Genomic DNA, 18687 nt, shown 5'->3' with positions numbered 1-18687 from the left:
CTGCCCCCCCCCCCCCGTCACGCACAGAGCAGGGCCCATCAAGGAGTTGGGGAAGCTCCCCCCCTGTCACTCACAGAAGTAGGGCCGATAGAGAAGTTAAGAGCACCGCCCCCTGTCACACACACAGCAGGGCGGATCAGGGGGTTGGGGCGCCGCCCTCTATCACCCACAGAGCAGGGCCGATCAGGGGGTTGGGGCGCCGCCACTGTCACACTCAGGGCAGGGCCGATGGGGAGGTTATGGCTCTACCCCGTCACACACAGAGCAGGGCCCGTGGGGGGGGGGTTGGGGCGCCACCCCCTGTCACACACAGAGCCGCAGGGCGATCAGGGGGTTTGGGCGCTGCACCCTGTCATGCTGATCTGGTGCCAGGAGGCCTCGCGGCTCCGCTGATCCCGGTGCTGGGAGGCATATTACCCTTTTACTATATAGGATAGAGGCCTGGGGGCCGGCTGGTTTGCCCTGAAGGGTGTCCTGGATCAGGGTGGGGGTCCCCACTGGGGTGCCTGGCCAGCCTGGATGAGGGGATGATGGCTGTTTGCAGCTGGTCACACACCCTTCAGGGTGGGAGTCCCCACTGGGGTGCCTGGCCAGTCTGGGTGAGGGGCTGAGGGCTGCTTTCAGGCTGACTGAAGCTCCCAACCGCTCCTTTTTTTCTTTTTTTTTTTTCTTCTGGGCCAGCTTTAGCTCTGGCTCTAGCTCTGAGGCTTCCGCTGCTGGTTTGTTTGCAGTTCTATAATCGAAACAATGTATAACTTCAGCTCTGAGATCCCAGCCGGCTATATTTGTTAGAATGTTTCAAACTGCCAGCTCAGAGGCCGGCAAGTCAGGCGGGGAACGTTGGAGTCTGCAGTCACGGGAGCAAGCAAGCCTCATGTTCGCTTCCAGCTGCCTGGCTGCCGGCCGCCATCTTGGCTGACAGTTAATTTGCATAAGGATACGCTGATTAGCCAATGGGAAGGGTAGCGGTCGTACGCCAATTACCATGTTTCTCTTTTATTAGTGTAGATCCTATATAATAAAACCCTAATATGCAAATTGACTGAACGGTGGAATTACCAGTTGCTATGATGCACACTGACCACCAGGGGGTAGACGCTCAACACAGGAGCTGCCCCCTGGTGGTCAGTGCGCTCCCACAGGGGGAGCACCACTCAGCCAGAAGCTGGGCTCACAGCTGGCGAACCCAGTGGTGGTGGCAGGAGCCCCTCCCACCTCCACGGCGGTGCTAAGGACCCCTCAGGGGATGTCCGTCTGCCAGCTTAGCCCTGCAGGAGGACATCCCCCTAGGGGTCCTGGACTGCAAGAGGGTGCGAGCTGGGCTGAGGGACCCCATCCTAGTGCATGAATGTCATGCACCAGGCCTCTAACATATATATATATCTGGAAGTTGCAGCAATCAGACAAAAAAGAAGAAATAAAAGGCATACAAATTGGAAAGGAAGAAGTAAAACTGTCATTATTTGCAGATGAGATGACACTGTATATAGAAAACCCTAAAGATTCCACCAAATAAAACTACTAGAACTATTAAATGAATTCAGTAAAGTAGCAGGATACAAAATAAATATCCAGAAATCAAATAATACTGAATTATCAGAAAGGGAAACAAAAAAAGCAATCATATTCACAATTGCTTCAAAAAGAATAAAATACCTAGAAATAAATTTAACCAAGGATGTAAAAGACCTGTACTTGTAAAACTATAAGACACAGAAGGAAAAAAATAAAAAAAGATACAAATAATTGGAAGCATACACTGTGTTCATGGATTGGAAGAATTAACATAATTAAAATGTCCATACTACTCAAAGTAATCTATAGATTCAATGAACACCTATCAGGATACCAACGGTGTAATTCACAGAACTAGAATTTTCCAAAAATGTATATGGAACTACAAACGACCCCAAATAGCAATCTTGATAAAAAAGAACACAGTTGGAAGAATCATACTACCTGATATCAAACTATTCTACAAAGCCATAATAATCAAAACAGCATGGTACTGCCATGGTTATTGTGGCTCAGTGCTTAAAGCATCAGCCCACGCCGAAACCAGTTTGGCTCAGTGGATAGAGTGTCAGCCTGCGGACTGAAGGGTCCCAGGTTCGATTCCGGTCAAGGGCATGTACGTGGGTTGCGGGCACATCCCCAGTAAGAGATGTGCAGGAGGCAGCTGATCGATGTTTCTCTCTCATCGATGTTTCTAACTCTCTATCCCTCTCCCTTCCTCTCTGTAAAAAATCAATAAAATATATTTAAAAAAAAAAAAAAAGCATCAGCCCATGCACCTAAGGGTTGTGGATTCTATCCCCGGTCAAGGGCATGTACCTGGGTTGCAGGTTCCATCCCTGGCTCTGCTCAGGGTGCATGCAGGAGGCAACCAATCAATGTGTCTCTCTCACATTGATGTTTTTTCTCTTCCTCTCCCTCCCTCCCTTCCACTCTCCCCAAAAAATAAATGGAAAAAAATAACCTCTGGTGAAGATTAACAAACAAACAAAACAAAAACAGCATGGTACTGACATAAAAGCAGAAATATAGATCAATGGAATAGAATAGAGAACCCAGAAATAAAGACATGCCTTTATAGTCAATTAATATTTGACAAAGAAGACAAAAACATACATGGGTTAAAGATAGTCTATTCAATAACTGGTGTTGAAAATATTGAACAGATACATGCAAAAAATGAAACTAGCCTGCCTCCTTATACCATACACAAGAATAAATTAAAAATGGATTAAATACTTAAACTGTTAAAAAAAACATAAAAACTCTATAAGAAAACATAGGCAGTAAAATATCAGACATTTCTCAGCAATATTTTTTCTCATATATCACCTTGGACAAGGGAAACAAAAGAAAAAATAGACAAATGGGCCTTGGCCAGTGTGGCTCAGATGGTTGGAGCATTGTCTTTACATCAAGGGTCATGGGTTTGATTTTCTGTCAGGGCAGATACCCAGGTTGCAGGTTGGATCCCTGGTTGGTGCAACCGATCAATTTTTTTTTCACATTGATGTTTCTCTCTCTCTCTCTCTCTCTCTCTCTCTCTCTCGCTCTCTCTCTCTCTCTCTCTCTCTCCCTCCCTCCCTCCCTCTCTTCCTCTCTCTCTAAAATCAATTAAAGAAACAAATAAACATATCCTCGAGTGAGGATTTTAAACAAACAAACAACAAACAAACAAACAAATGGGACTACATCAAACTAAAATGTTTTTGCACAGCAAAGGAAACCAGCAATAAAATGAAAGACAACCCATGAATGGGAGAACATATTTGCCAATGATGCATCTGATAAGGGGTTAATATCCAATTTTTTAAAAAAACTCAAACAACTCAACATGAAAAATAACAAACAATCCAATTTAAAAATGGCCAAAGAACCTGAATACACACTCTCCAAAGAGGACATACAGATGGCCATAGGCATATGCACAGATACTCAAGGTCATTAATCATCAGAAAAATGCAAATTAAAACCAGGAGATAATCACCTCACACCTGTCAGAATAGCTATCATCAACAAGCAACAGTGTTGGTGTGGAAGTGGAGAAAAGAGAACCCTTGTGCATTGTTGGTGGGAATGAAGATTGGTGTAGCCATTGTGGAAAGCATTATTTTAAAAATGGAACTGCCTTATGACTCAGCAATTCCACTTCTGGGAATTTATCCAAAGAAATCCAAAACATTAATTCAAAAGACTATATGTTCATTGTAGTGTTATTTATAATAGCCAAGGTTTGAAACCAGCCCAAGTGCCCATCAGTAGATGAGTGGATAAAAATGCTGTAGTTGCCCTGACTGGTTTGGCTCAGTGTATAGAGCGTTGGCCTGTGGACTGAGGGGTCCTAGGTTCGATTCCAGTCAAAGGCATGTACCTTGGCTGTGGGCACATCCCCAGTGCGGGGTGTGCAGGCGGCGGCTGATCGATGTTTCTCTCTCATCAATGTTTCTAACTCTCTATCCCTCTCCCTTCCTCTCTGTAAAAAATCAATAAAATATATATTTTTAAAAATGCTGTAGTACATTTACACAATGGAATACTACTCAGCTGTAAAAAAGGAAATCTTACCCTTTGAGACAGCATGGATGGACCTGGAAACATTATGCTAAGTGAAATAAGCCAGTCAGAGAAAGGCAAGTACCATATGATTTCACTCATATGTAGAATCGAATGAAAAAATGAAATAACAAGCAAAATAGTTATAGACTCATAGATAGAGAGCAGGCTGACAACTTGTGGAGAGGGAGAGCTGGAGGGGTTACGGGATTGAGGAAAAAAGAAAAAAAAAGAAGGTAAAAATCTCATGGACATGGACAACAGTGTGGTGATTGCTGTGGGGGATGGTGGGTTGGGGAGGTGGAGGAAGGTATAGGAGAGACAAATGATGGTGGACAGAGATTTGACTTGGGGTGGTAAACATGCAATACAGTGTACAGATTATGTGTTGTAGAATGGTGCTCCTGAAAACTGTATAATTTTGTTAACCAGTGTCACCCCCAATAAATTCAGTGAAAAGGAAAAACAAAACCTTTCACTCTGTACCTTTTTATACCTTTGTTTTGACTTTTAACCATGAGAATGTGTTATCTAATACAAATTAAAATACATCCACGAACTTAATTCTCTATACATTTATATTTGTCAACTGCTTTCCTCAATACCATGTGCTGAATTTAGCCTTTGATAACAGAGCTGATCTAGTTTTGGTCTATCTTCCAAACAGTGAAGTGATCCCAAGGTAAAAATTAGAACAAGGCCATTATTTGGTCCAAGAGTGCAGGCAGTGGAGCCTGAACAGGACAATTCCTTAATGATTTTACAAGAACCTTATGATTGAGTATTGAGGCCAAAGAATGACAAGAAGGAGGTCGGTGCACACCTTTAGCCTCCATCATTCTTCGAAAGACAATAGAGGGGATTGAAATTGAGGAAAGGCATAATTGAATGGAGAGAGGAAGTGACCTGAATCAAGAAGGTTAAGTGGGGAGAGAAGGAAGGAGAGGGAAACTAATATTTTTTGAGTTCCCACTGTGTGCCAGTGTCTTGTTCAATTCTCCCAGCCCCTTGAGGTAAACTTATCATCCACATTTTAAAGATGGGGTTCAAGTAGTCTAACTAAGCCACGATTAGGAAGGTTGTAAGCTATGAAGTCAGATTTCTTTGATGTCACAGTCCATGCTCTATACTGTAACTTTCAAGTTCATATTTAGCAACAGGCTCTTCTAGTCATTGACACACTTTTCCAAATAACCCTTATTTCTCCTGGTGGCCCCAGCCCCAGTTCCTACCAATAGAAGAAGCATTGAAGTCTTCCAAGACCTGATTTTTTACTAGAACAGGGTTGGGCAACCCCTGGCACGCGTGCCAAACATGGCACGCCAGTAACTTTTGCTGGCACGCGAAACCCTCTCTTATAATCTTCCATTTACAATTTTTTTCTTAATATCGACTTTTTTATTTTTCAGATAAATTCAGTGTAGGTGCATCTTAGATAAATAAATAATTTTACATAACAAGTTATCTTAAAGACCATAGACATGGATTGACGAGAGAGGGGAAGAGCAATTTCTATGCCTCTGCCTTAACTCTCCCTGCCTTCCTAGATCCGACCAGTGTTTTGGTTTCATCCACATACGCTTGTGAATCTTTGTTCTCAGTGATGAATTTTGTTAAGTCTCGTAATAGGAGTAGCCTGATGGATGAAAGTAGTAGCTCCTGCATATCTCTGAAAGTCACAAAATATAAACCTGATGTAAAATCTCTGTCATCAGTGATGCAGCAGCCAAAGTCCCCCAGATAATATCAAACGGAGTCATAAAGTTTTCTGTCGGACTATCAGTGTACATGTATACATTAAAAAATAAATGTATTTTTCATCATCATATACTGTGTTTTTGTCGCTCGAATGAATTTTATTATTTCTTCAAGGTTCTTCACATATGTACACCTTAAGAGATATCAAGTAGGCGCAACATGTTCTCAAAAAATTAGGGTTGGCACGCAGAAGAATTTTGAGTCAGAGATTTTGCTGGTTTTGGCATGCACTCACAAAAAGGTTGCCCACCCCTGGACTAGAACTTCTGGGTCACACCTTCTCTTTCATTTTTCCTGCTAGTCCTTGGTCTCTCTCTTTTCTGGCCCAGGTCTCGCATGTAGTTACAACTCTTGTAGATACCTCTTGAAAGGATAACCACACATTCCCTGGGTTTTTGTTTGTTTTTAGAGCTTTTTCTCTTGAGAAACTTGCTCTGGGACTGTTGGTTCCCAGTTCAAATTGATAGTGGGGAAGGGCACATAATTAGAATAGAACCATAGTTGTTTAATAATTATTCACCTTACTAAACTATAAATAAGTTTTCTTACAGACCCTGGGAAACTGGAGGATGAAACAAGGCTATAAAAAAGATGCCTCTATGGGTCCATTACTCAGAAAAGAAATACATTTTAAAAACAGACCAAGGACAGGACACCCTTTTGATTTGGTTGCTGTGCCTGGATCCTGATTCCCTTGGGGAGTTTGCCTCAGGAATGCTGATCATTCTCTGGTCTCAGGAATGGGCTAAAATCAGCATGTGGTATTGAGGAAAACAGCTGACAAATATAAACGTATAGAGAATTAAGTTCTTTGATTTATTTTAATTTGTATTAGATAATACATTCTCATTTATATTCGATAATACATTCTCATAGAAGATTAGCCACCCTGTTATCAGACTTTGAGCTCCTGAAGGTCGGACTGTAGACCCTCCCCTCCCCGTTCCCTGTTACACTTGTAGTTCAAAGCTGCATGTAGTTATCTTCTCCCTCATCAGTATATAATCAGTCAACTGGCAAGGGGGGTCAGAGCAGAGTTTCCAGGGTTACTGACTGCTCTCCTATACTGCGGGCGCTATTGAAATAAACGGTCATATATGATTCAACTTGGTCTGCTTAATTTGGCTCAAGTAGTGACAGGCAGCCTTGGACCCATTGTGTCCGTTTTCAAAATTATACCACCTTATTCAAAATTCAAGTTGTCCTTTCATGCTAACATCGCAGGTAGAGTCAGGCATCCTCTTTCTCCTCCTGCTGACTGGTTTCTTGGTTACTGCTTCAGGAAACACTAATGTGTTAGAAAAAGCTGTGCCTTCTCTTTGACTTCAAGGCTTTATCTTGAGGTAGAAGATTTTTCTGATGTCATCGCCTCTTTACTGAATCATGGGTCTTGATAACAACCCTTGAGATGCCAGGTGTTATGACCAGATTTGCCTCTAGACCAGCGGTTCTCAACCTGTGGGTCGCGACCTTTGGGGGTCGAACGACCCTTTCACAGGGGTCGCCTAAATACATCCTGCATATCAGATATTTACATTACGATTTATAACAGTAGCAAAATTACAGTTATGAAGTAGCAACGAAAATAATTTTATGGTTGGGGGTCACCACAACATGAGGAACTGTATTAAAGGGTCGCGGCATTAGGAATGTTGAGAACCACTGCTCTAGACCGTTGGAATTTCTATGTCCAGATAAGCTAGCAGCCCCATTTGATCTGTTCCTGGATAGTAGTGGCTAACAAGCATTTCTCTTCAGGTCCCCCACTTCCCAGCCACCCAAAGAGACAGCACATCCTTCTCTTACTTGCAACCCACATACCTCTTCCTGCCTGCCTCCTTTCATATGCTGCCTCTTCTGAAATTAACACAATCTCAAAAAACACTTAGTCACTTAAATACCAGTTTTGTGGTGCTATTCATCTGACTGAGGTATAAACATACATGTATGTACATGTATACAACACAGCACTTGCTGGTGTTTACCCCAGTTAATATGCTGCTATCCTGAGGCATTTGGCACATTTTTTTTTCTTACGGAGTCTCTCAGGGACAGCGCAGTGACCCTTTGTCTGAAACAAGGCTAAATCTGTGAAATTAACTACCACTGCTGCTCACATTTTGACTTGTTAGCCATAAGAGATATCCGCAAGTCCTGACTCTTTAAAGATAAATTTAACACATACATATCATCCCCAGGCGCCTTTGGAAGAACACAGTGTTCATTTCTATTCCTCTCATAGCTGGAAGCTTCATTAAGCAGTTACTTTTTTGTTGATGAGCCTAGAGAGCCTGCAGGCCAGAGAGCTCTGTCTCCTGCGGTCACTCCTCCAGCCAGCCCCCCTCGGGAGCCCATGGAAACTATTTCCCATCTTGGAATAGCTAAGAGCCCTGTGTAGAAGCATCTAGAAAAGATACCACTGGCAGTTGCAGTCCCTGCTTGAATTCTGGGAAACAAACCACCCACGTTCCACACTGTTGCAATTTACTACAAGTTTAAGCATGAACAGTCCTGTTTCAGACTGGCACCCAAATGTCTGGAGTTTGGAAATTTACAATTGGTACTTGAAAGAGCCACCAAAACTTCTTGGGAAAAAAAGTTGAAAGGCTTTCTTGCAAACATTGGTCCTTACAAATGCCAGGTAATTTATGACGACAGTCCTCATGCCTCTTCTGCCTGTGTAAGCGTGAGCACCAGTTTCTCAGACATCTGTGCCTCGCAGCCTATGTCACAGCCGGCTTTTTATGGCTTAGATTCCCTCCTCTCTGGAAATTGCGGAAGAACAATGGAGATGCAGGTGGGAATGTTCAGCAGATACAAATGAATCCTGCCAGCCATGGGCTCACATTCCTGTTCACATACAAATATTCCCTAAGATTTAAAAACGTTGACTTGAGAAGTGTAAGTCAAATGATCGACCTTCTTCCCGAAGGCTCTGAGCTGGAAACTGACAGAAAAAAGTTCTCAGTTTACGAACATGCTTAACTGTGTGCCCGTGGCTCTAGACTTAAAGATTCGAAGGCTTCCACTTTTAAATAGTTGTTAAATAAACTTATTTTTATATTGTGAAAGTTATAAGGTATCTGTAAATTTTTTGAAAACCCAGAAGTAAAAAGAAGGGGGGAAAATCGCAATCATCATCCCACCATTTCAAAATTAAGTGCTGAAACATTTTGTTTAGTATTTTTTCCAGGCTTTTTAAAGCTTTGGCTTTCAAAATTTTGGTCTTTTTAAAAAAGAAACTGATTCCCTTGCCAATATTTGCCTCACCAAATACAAAGCAAACCTTATAAGAACTCAAAGGGGTATGTCAAAGGAAAATGCACTTTTCTCATTTGCCATGGGCCACGCAGACAGCCCTGGGGCCCTTTCAAAAGATGGTGCTCAACCTTCTCACAGCCTGAGAAGTAGCCTTCCCCGTCTCCTTTTGGAACCTATAAATTAAGGTTTTGAGGGAGTGGACACTGGTTCTCTCTATGCAATTCTCTGGTGATTCAGCAAACAGGTTCCACCTTCCCTCCCCCCACCCTACCCCAAGTGTTATTTACACTCAGTCTGTCCTCCAAAATCAATCCTGGGAATTAGCATCTTCCCTCCAAAGGAGACACATGTCCCCTTAACAGCACCCTCAGTGAGCAGGAGAGATGGCAGGGCCTGAACAGCCCACTGCCAGGATATTTCTGGGATCAGTTTTATTTCTGGGGAGCTAAGCTGAAACTTGAAAAGATTAATAGGCATGTTAAAGAAATCTAAACACTGGCTGGAGGAGAGCCACAGAAGTCATTAGCACATGAACACACAAACTTTTCTCTCCCCTCCAATCCTCTCTTTGCCATCAGATTCTGGATGAATTTTCACTTGCTTTTGCTCAAAGTTGGATGAAAATGCCATAAGAAGATGGGTTCTGGGGTATTTGTAGGAACAAGCACACAGTAGTTTGTGGGGCACAGTATAAAACAAAATGCCTGTCCCTTGTCCAAAAATTACTAAGAATGTCGCAGCAGTAACAGTAGTGCATTAAACGACAAAAGGGTCTGAGTGTGGGGTCCCATGGGACAGCACAGCTGCGCACCCACAGAGGCTACACGTGAGGTTCATCTTGTTATAAGCATGTATCCATGTACCTGTCTGGTTTTAGAGACCTGCTTTGCATGTAGAGAACTCTACTTCACTTGCTTTAAAATAGGAGGGTAGAGATGGTCTATAGTGAAAAACGTCAAATAAGGTACTCATGGGCCTCTGCCTCAGTTAAACTCAGCTATGAATGATTAATTCAGGGTCAGGAATTAAACCATCAAGTGGCTGACAGAGGGAAAATTCTGACAATTGATATGCCGTCAATTAAAAGATAGCAGCTTTATTTCTTCCCATTTCCTCAATTACACTGTTTTCCTAAAAGTTATCACACATTTTATACCAAAGACATTTATTCTGGTCAATCCTTGGGGGCAGGATCCATTTGGTTTCCCCTGTAACTCTTCCAAGGCACTTAGCACAGTGCTTGGCATTCCACTGATGTTGACTGAATCAACTTAGGGATGGCCAGAATGTCAGGTGTCAGAGAACAAAGGGACAAATGGAGACCTAACCCCTTTATTTCTTTTTTAAAAAAAGTTGAAAATACAAGAAATGTTTCTTCATCGAATTTCTTCAGGGCAGAGCAGAGAGCGACACCATTGAACAGTGTTTCAGCTTTGGTGGAGAAGAGTAAACAAGGGAGAGATTATACATAATTACAGACAATCACGTTTCAGGGGATAAACAGCAATCAAAAGCAAGGAGGTGCCGGAGCCTGGCCCCTTTCCAGAGGCAGCCAGGACCCAGCAGTGGAGAGAAAGCCCTAGAAACACTCCCCAAAGAACTGTTTCATTTAGTTAGGGGATGGCCTGTGGAGCTGCTTTGTGTTGTTCGGATTTTACTTTTTCTGCCCAAGGTGAGGTGGCAGTTAGGGAGTTGCTTTGGCTGTTCCTTTGGCACTTTGGAGTTGATTTTTTTTTTTTGGCCTAAAGCACTACAAAAAAAAACAAAAAAACTTTCCAAAGGAATACTGAAGCCAAAGCTAAATCATTTCAAATGCTTGGCCAGTATAAAGGGGAAAAAAAATAATATCTGAACCCAAATCTCTCTATTTGTTTTACACATTATAGCATAGCACATTAAAATGTATTATTTGCAAAACAAAAATTTAAAGATTCAGTTTCTGCAAGAGCCAAAACAAGAGACCAATGAGATTTTGATCACTCAGGCCCCCAAAATATATTTGCAGAGAATAAACCCCTGCATTTCATTTAGCACATTTTGTGGTCAACTTACCCAAATAATTACACCTAGATCTCTGCTGGGTGTTATCTATGAGGACTTGGCTATCTTTTTCTCAGACCTTAGGCAAACTGGCAGCATTAAGGCTTAATTGGATGCTATAAAGACTTACTTGGGAATTTGGAAAGCCCAAATCTTGAGCATTATACCAGCACCACATGGCTATGGCATAAGCGGAGGAAGGAGTGCCTCCCATGCTCTGCTCAAAATCTGCTCTGCCCACCCTGAGGCTCCTGAGCATCATCAGGGTGTTCTTTGCCCCTGTGCTTAAATTAAATGTGTATTTCACACATAATTATAGGGTTCTATGGGACTTCCAAGATGGTATCCACCTGAATTAATCATGCTAAGCTTCTACACAGGTAATTAACCAGGTAGAAATAGCCTGGAGCATTAAAATTAACCAAAACTGCTTGGTGTTGGAACGTTGAAACATCTTCAGAGGCCTAGCAAGGGTGAGCACCGGAGACAGGACAGACATACCTCGGCAATATTGTGGATTCAGTTCCAGATTTCAGCAACAAAGTGAGTATTGCAATAAAGTGAGTCATAATCAGTTTTTATTGCTGGTGGAGGGTCTTGCCTTCAATTTGCAAAGAACACAACACTTGTGAAGCACAATAAAGGGAAGCGCAAAAAACAAAATCTTCCTGTAGTTCATAAGGTTAGCATGCATTGGCATCACCTGGGGACGTGTTGAACATGCAGAATCCAGTCTACACCCTCTGAGAGTGCAATTGGGTACATTGGCTGGAGTCCACGAATCGGCCTGCTATGAATCCAGGTGATTCTGATGAAGGTGGTCAGAGGCCCAGAAATGCTGTGAGTTTTCAAACTTGAACAAGCATCAGAATAACCAGGAAATAACAGATGCTGGGCCCCAACCCCTGAGTTTATGATTCAGGAGAAAGTCATGGAGAACCTGAATTTGTAATAAGTTCCCAGGTGATAGCTGCTGCTGGTTTGGACATCACACTGTGTGACATACTACTTGAGACTCTTAATAGTCAAAATATGGTTTCTCAAAGCCAGCTGCATTATCATCATATGGAAGCTTGTTAGAAATGCAGAGTCTCAAGGTCTATGCCACACTTTATGAATCAGGTTCTGCTTGTTTCTAAGATTCCCAAGTGATTGCCATCACATTAAAGTTTGAGAAGGGTTGATTTAGATGATAACAGCAGTTTGTTACCTTCAGTACACATTGGAATCACCTGGGAAGGTGCCAGCACCTGGGATCCAGCTCTAGTGTTATCTGGGTTCATTGTTCTGGGTGCAGGCCAGGCTTTGGGGATTTTTAAAAGCTCCCAGGTGATTCTAATATGCAGTCCAGGTGGAGAAACACTGCTGAAGAAGATGCTGGGTAACGATTTGTAGGGTGCTTGTTGATGGAAATTTTCAGCAATGCTGGGAGACATCTTCACTTCAGCTTGAAGCTTCTTACTGCCAAGTTGTCTGTTTGCATACAAGGTGCCCTGCCACCTCAAATATTTGCAGCTCTGACACCTCCAGCTATGGCAGAAGAAAAGTATCTTAGAATGTGAGTACTCTGGGCACCCCCAGAAACTAGTGCAGATAAAAGAAGAAGAAAAAAATCCACCTCCAAATAATATTCACAGTGATATTTGAGAGGACATTGATGTGTTAGAATAGAGAAAAACAAAAAATACATGATCATGTAAAAGGAACAATCTGAGAACAATGAATGGTTCTTAGATATTAAAAAATATTGTAAAATGAAATGCTCAATAGAGCAGTAAATAGCAGAATGTATATTACAGAAAAAGAAATTCGTGAATTATAAAAATGGTTTCCAAATTCAGCCCAACTAATTGAATTAAAGTCATCAATCACCCAGTGCACTTTAATAAAACAAAGTTCTTGGGCTCTACCCTACACGTGCAGATTTAGAATCATCAGGTGGGGGCTAGGGACCCAGGTCTCTAACAAGTACCTGGAGGTGATTTTGATGGGCTACTGGATTTTGGAACAACCCAATTAGAAGACAGGCCTATGGGATTTCCTCCAACCCCCTAAGAAAGAGGGAAATTTTGAGGAACAACAAACAATGAGGAGCACAGAAAGGGCCACATGGTGCAAAGTTCCAAGGGGCAGGGGCGGGAATGGGAGGTGGCTTGCTGGTGCATCTATGAGTTGTAGCTTCCAGGTTGTGTACTGGTGTGGCCTTCGATGGAAGATGTATGTTGGATATACAGTAAGACCTCACCTAACTTCAAGGATAGGTTCTGCAACTTTAAGTGAAACGAAGTCTAATGAAATCAATTTTACATAGGCTGATTGGTATAAACAAGAATCAAGTTCCTATGGCTTTTCATCAACATTAAAATGAAAAGATGTTATTTCAGGACCTGCTGTATGCTATATGTAACAGAAGTTCCAGAAGTAGATAAATAAGCAAAAGCAGATAAAATTACCAAAAAATTAACAGATCATCTTCAGATGAAAAGGCACACCAAATGAGAAACTAGCTTTATTTTTTAGCAGCTTTATAATTATGTCATACAATTAACTAATTTAAAATGTACAATTCAATGGCTCTTAATATAGTCATGAGTTATGCAACTATCTAATTATAGAACATTTCCATCACTTCAAAAAGAAACCCCATACTTATTAGAAATCATTTCCCATTATCCACCTCCTACTGTTCCACTCCCAGACTTAGGCAACCATTGATCTACTGTCTATCTACACTAATAAAAGAGAAACATGGTAATTAGCATACGACCGCTACCCTTCCCATTGGCTAATCAGCATATCCTTATGCAAATTAACTGTCAGCCAAGATGGCGGCCGGCAGCCATGCACTGAAGCGAACAGGGAGGCTTGCTTGCTCCAGTGATGGCGAACTCCAACGTTCCCCGCCTGTCTTGCCGGCCTCTCAGCTGCAACTCTAAGCAACTATGTTGCAAATATAGAAGCTAAACAAAACCCTAGAAACCGGCTTTCAGCCAGCCGGGCTTCAGCCAGCCAGACCGCAACATTGTATCAAATACAGAAGGTAAAGGCCAGAAACCTGCTTTCAGCAGCGAGGCCTCAGAGCTAAAGCTGGCCCAGAATAGAAAAAAAAAAAGAGAAAAAAAGGAGCAGTTGGGAGCTTCAGTCACCCGCCAGCCTGAAAACGGCCCTCAGCCCCTCAGCCAGACTGGCCAGGCACCCCAGTGGGGACCCCCACCCTGATCCAGGACACCCTTCAGGGCAAACCAGCCGCCCCCCCCATGCACCAGGCCTCTATTCTATATAGTAAAAGGGTAATATGCCTCCCGGCACCGGGATCAGCGGAGCAGCGAGGCTCCCAGCACCGGGATCAGCGTGACAGGGGGCAGCGCCCAAACCCCCTGATCGCCCTGCGGCTCTGTGAGTGACAGGGGGTGGGGCCACAACCTCCCTATCCGCTCTGCTCTGTTCGTGACAGGGGAAGGCGCCCCAACCCCCTGATCAGCCCTGCTCTGTGCCTAATAGGGGGGAGCTCCCCAATCCCCTGATTGCCCTGCGGCTCTGTGAGTGACAGGGGGCAGCGCCCCAACCTCCTGATGGGCCCTGCTCTGTGAGGGACAGGGGGTGGCGCCACAACCTCCCCATCGACCCTGCCTTGAGTGTGACAGGGGGCGGTGCCCCAACCCCCCAATTGGCCCTACCCTGAGCGTGACTGAGGGTGGCATCGCAACCTCCCGATCCGCCCTGCTCTGTGCATGACGGGGCGGCGCCCCAACTCCCCAATCGGCCCTGCTCTGAGCCTGACCAGGGGCTGCACCTAGGGATTGGGCGTACCCTCTGCCACCCGGGAGCAGGCCTAAGCCAGCAGGTCATTATCTCCCAAGGGGTTACAGACTGCGAGAGGGCACAGGCCGGGCTGGGGGACCCCCCCCCCCCAGTGCACAAATTTTTGTGCACCGGGCCTCTAGTCCTATATAATAAAAGGGTAATATGCAAATAGACCAAATGGCAGAACAACTGAACAACCAATCAAAACGTAATATGCTAATGATATGCTAAGTCTGCTCAACCGCTCGCTATGACATGCACTGACCACCAGGGGGCAGATGTTCCGACTGGTAGGTTAGCTTGCTGCTGGGGTCTGGCTGATTGGGACTGAGTGAGATGGACCAGACATGCCCTGGAGCCCTTCCACAGTCCCTCCCCGTGGGGTCCCTTAGCCTGGCCTGCACCCTTTCGCAATCCGGGACCCCTCGGGGGATGTCAGAGAGCCGGTTTCAGCCCAATCCCACAGGCCACTACCCTTGGGAGGGTGCCAGATGCAGGGCTCATGGCTGGTGAGCACTGCTATGGCAGCATGAGCCTCTCCCTATCGGGACTGACTGGATGTGAGCCCACGGCAGGCATAGCAGGGCCAGGATGAGTGGGACTGGCAGGTAGGAGCTGCAGGCAGTGTTGGACTGCAGGTTTTGGCCCATCCCTACAGGCCACCCAGAGGGACCCCCACCTGTGCACGAATTTGTGCACCAGGCCTCTAGTCTTTATATATTTGCCTATTCTGGACCTTCCATATAAATGAAATCATACATTATTGGCCTTTTGTGATTGGTTTCTTTCACTTAGCATGTTTTACATGTTGTAGCATGTTCAGCACTTCATTTCTTTTTATGGCTGAGTAATAGTCCATTGTATTGATATACCATATTTTATTAACCCATTCATTACTTGATGGAAATCCAGTTTTCTTTTTAATCCTCACCAGAGGATATGTTTATTGATTTTAGAGAGAGAGGAAAAGAGAGAAGGGAGAGAGAGTGAAAGGGAGAGAGAGAGAGAGAGAGAGAGAGAGAGAGAGAGAGAGAAACATTGATATGAGAGAGAAACATCATAAATCAGTTGCCCCAATCAGGTATCAAACCAGTAATCAAAACTACAATCTGTTTGGTGTATGGAATGTTGCTCCAACAAACTGAACCACCTGGCCAGGATTCCACTTTTTGACTATTATGAATAATGCTGCTATGAACATCTGTATACAAGTTTTTGTGTGAACATATGTTTTTATTTCTCTTGGGCATGTACCTGGAAGTGTAATTGCTGGATCATATGGTAACTATATGTTTAGCATTTTGAGGAACTGCCAAACTGTTTTCCAAAGTGGCTGCATCATTTTACAACCCCATGTGCAATACATGAGCATTTCAATTTCTCCACATCCTCTTCAACACTTATTATTGCTTGGCTTCTGATTTTAACCATCTTACTGGGTATAATATTTTTATTTTATTTTTAAAAATATGTTTTTTATTGATTTTAGAGAGGAAAGGAAAGGGAGATAGAGATAGAAACATCAATGATGAGAGAGAGAATCATCAATTGGCTGCTTCCTGCCCCCACCTCCCCACTGGGGATGAAGCCCTCAACTTGGGCATGTGCCCCAACCGATAATCCAACTGTGACCTCCTGATTCCTGGGTCAATGCTCAACCACTGAGCAACACAAGCCAGGCTCATTGTGGTTTTGATGTGCATTTCCTTAATGACTAATGATGTTCAGCATCTTTTATGGATTTATTGGTCATTTATATATACTACTAGAGGCTCAATGCACAAAATTCATGCACGAGTAGGCCTTCCTTCCCTTAGCTGCTGGCACCGGCTTCCCTCTGGCACCCGGGACCTGGGCTTCCCTCGCAGCCCCGGCTTCGTCTGGAAGGACGTCTGGTCTAATTAGCATATTACACTTTTATTATTATAGATCTTCTTTGGAGACGTCCTATTTGAATTATTTGCCTATTTTTCAAGTTGGGTTGTTTGTCTTTTTATTGTTGACTTGTGAGAGCTTTTTTTTTTAATCTGGATACTAGACCCTGCTTAGGTATATGATTTGCAAGTATTTTCTTTCATTATGTGGGTTGTCTTTTAATTTTCTTAATAGTGTTCTTTGAAGCACAACAATTTTAGCTTGCTTAAGTCCAGTTTATCTATTTTTCCTTTTGTCATTTGTACTTTCAGTATCATACCCAGGAAGGCTTTGTCCAATCCAAGGTCTCCTCTGTTTTCTTCTGCCATGCCAGCATGGCCAAGGGTGAACCTGAGGAGGGGTGGTGAAGGATTAAAGAAGACAGACAAAAAGAATATAGCTGGGGCTTGGCAGATCTCCCATGCCTGGATGAGGACACCAAAAAATCCAGCCTGTAAGCTGAGTCTTTATTTTATAGTCAGAGATAAACAAGGTAGTTGTCAACATAGTTACAATGTTCTTATGAGTTTCACTTGTTTTGGCAGCACTTGCTGCATCCCCCACAGCCCATTAGCTGCCTAGGAAGGATCTAGGGAGCGCTATAAACTCAAGCTTAATTATGCAAGGAGAGCTGTGCCCTCTAAGCTGGGACTTGTTTGTGGCTCTGCCACAGGTCAATCCGAGGCTTAACCCTATAGCCACTCCCTACATTTTCTTAAACGAGTTTTATAGTTTTAGCTCTTTCATTAAGGCCTATTATCCATTTTGACAATATTTGTGTATATGGTATGAGATAGGAGTACGACTTCATTGTTTTACCTGTAGATATCTAGTTGTCCCAGCACTATTTATTGTAAAGATTTTTTTTCTTTTTTTCCGTTGTCTTGGTGCCTTTTGTGAAAATCAACTGACTATAAATGTAAAAATTTATTTCTCGATTCTCAGTTCTGTTTCATTGATCTATATGTCTATCCCTATGCCAGTAACATACTGTCTTGATTACTATCGCTCTGTAGTAAGTTTTGAAATTGGGAAGAATGAGTCTTCAACTTTGTTCTTTTTAAATATAGTTTTGGCATTCTGGGTCTCTTGCATTTCCACATACATTTTGGGAACAGCTTGTCAATTTCTGCAAAAACAACAACAAAGCAGCTGGAATTTTGATAGGGATTGCATTGAATCTATAGATTAATTTGAGTATTGCCATCTTAATGAAGACTTATTTAGGTCATCCTTAATTTCCTTCAGAAATGTTGTGTAGCCCTGGCAGGTGTGGCTCAGTTGGTTGGGCGTCTTCCAGCCCACTGAAAGGTTGCCAGTTCAATCTCAGGTAGAGGGTATGCAGGAGGCAGCCATTGATGTTATGCTCTCACATCGATGTTTTTCTCTCTCTAAAAAATCTTTAAAAAAATGTTTTGCAGTCTTCAGAGTACATGTTTTGCACTACTTTTATTAAATTCATTCCTACGTATTTTATTCTTTTGTGATGCTTTTGTAACCAGAATTGTTTTCTTAATTTTAGATTTTTTTTATTGCTAGTGCATAGAAATACAATTGATTTTTGTATATTGATCCTGTATACTGAAACTTTGCTGAACTTTTTTATTAGTTCTATATGGCATAGGGATAGACATATAGATCAATGAAACAGAACTGAGAATTGAGAAATAAATTCTTACATTTATAGTAGTGTTTAGTGGATTTTTTATGACCGTCTGTAAGAACATGTCATCTGAAAAGATAGTTGTATTTTTTCCTTTACAATCTGAATACCTTTTATTTTTTAAAATATATTTTTATTGATTTTTTACAGAGAGGAAGGGAAAAGGATAGAGAGTTAGA

This window comes from Myotis lucifugus, unplaced genomic scaffold (genome assembly GCF_000147115.1).
Source record: "Myotis lucifugus unplaced genomic scaffold, Myoluc2.0 scaffold_41, whole genome shotgun sequence".
In the NCBI taxonomy this organism is placed as follows: domain Eukaryota; kingdom Metazoa; phylum Chordata; class Mammalia; order Chiroptera; family Vespertilionidae; genus Myotis; species Myotis lucifugus.
Note: the sequence above shows the minus strand (reverse complement) of the source record.